Here is a 1,490-nt window from a genome sequence, read left to right as displayed (position 1 = left end):
AACCGTGGCGGCGTCTGTTGGCACGCTTGGCCCGAAGCTCCTGGAGAGGCGGGGCAGGCAGAAGCACATCTCAGAGGGGCGCGGGGGGCTTCCTCCTTCCCCTTGGGTGATCTCGTGCTGCCTTCCGGGACAATCTCCCTCAACCCCCAATCAGAAGTCGGGCAGAGTTCCAGCTCTTCCCAGCTCAGTCTGTTCCGGAGCCTGTCCGTGAGCGTTCGGCCCAGCCAGGGAAGGCACTCGGGGCTACCCAAGGCACGGAGCCAAGTGCTCTTTGCACAATCTATTCGGCCCCCAAGCCCCCCCCCACGCAACTTGAGGGAGAGGGGCATTCATGAGCGGCGCTTCCTGTTCCTGGTTGAGGTGCACCAGCTCCGCCAAATGGGAGGTGGTCCTGCAGGCTGGGGGGTGTCTCCAAGACAATGGGAGAAGAAATGGTGGCTTGCCTGGATTTTTCAAGGAACCGGCTTTGGTCTGCACAGGGCTCCGCAAACGAGTGCACCACACTATTCTAAGTCACTTCATAGTAACATAGTTCCGGGTGGGCCGGGGGGGTGGGGTGGAATGAACGTCATCAGACTGGCAGGGGCCACTCAGCCAATAAGAGAGGCTCCCCTCCCCCCAGGCTCTATCCCCGTCTCCTTCACCTGAAGTGCCCATAATGCGAAGGTTCGAAGCTTCACAATCACTGACCACAATGGGAGTTACTTCTGAGGAGACACCTGCATCCCCAACCTATGCCCAATTCCACCAATTCTGTTTTTATTTCTTTCCCTCCCTGAGCACACTATCTCGCACTTGCCAGCAAGCCCTACAGCCCCTTTCTATCAGACAATTTTGAGATGGTGAGAGAGGGGCTGTAGGACTTGCTGCCAAATGCAACAGAGTGAGCTAGCTGGGGGATGTAGGCGTTGACAGAAAAAAAGCGTTATTTCGCTTCGATGTGTTACGTAGAAAAAACATTAGCGGCTGCCTGGAGCACACCGACACCTCGCGGGCAGGGCCACCAGAGCGGAGCGGTAGGGAGGGCGAAGTAAATGCCATGAGGGGGCGCAGAACTCTGCCGGCCGGCCCTGACAGGGCGGAAGCAGCGGGGAAACAGGCGGGGAAGACACTGGGGAAACGCCCCCTGACCAGGTCAGTGAGGTCACGGCCCGGTGAAAGACACACCCCTGAGCAGGGAAATAAGGCCAGAGAAACGTGGAAGGTGGTGCACACCACAACGGAAGCGCAGACGAGCTGAATTAAGGGAAACAATGGAGCTAAAAGTCTCAGAAGAACTGGTTTTCCGGCACGAAACTCCGGAGTGGCTGCAAGATGGCCACAACGTCATGGCCCCCCAATGCAGCAACCTCGCAGTAAATCACTCGTGCAGACACCCCCCTGGAGGGGGAGATGTAAATTTGGTCCCGTTTAACCTCAGAACCTGCACCAAATGGGTCCAAAGCACCCCAGTGGGTAACCAAGCTAATCCCAACAGAAAATACACCGCT

This window comes from Heloderma suspectum, chromosome 4, assembly GCF_057233095.1.
Source record: "Heloderma suspectum isolate Gila_16-S chromosome 4, 16-S_ref, whole genome shotgun sequence".
Taxonomy (NCBI): domain Eukaryota; kingdom Metazoa; phylum Chordata; class Lepidosauria; order Squamata; family Helodermatidae; genus Heloderma; species Heloderma suspectum.
Note: the sequence above shows the minus strand (reverse complement) of the source record.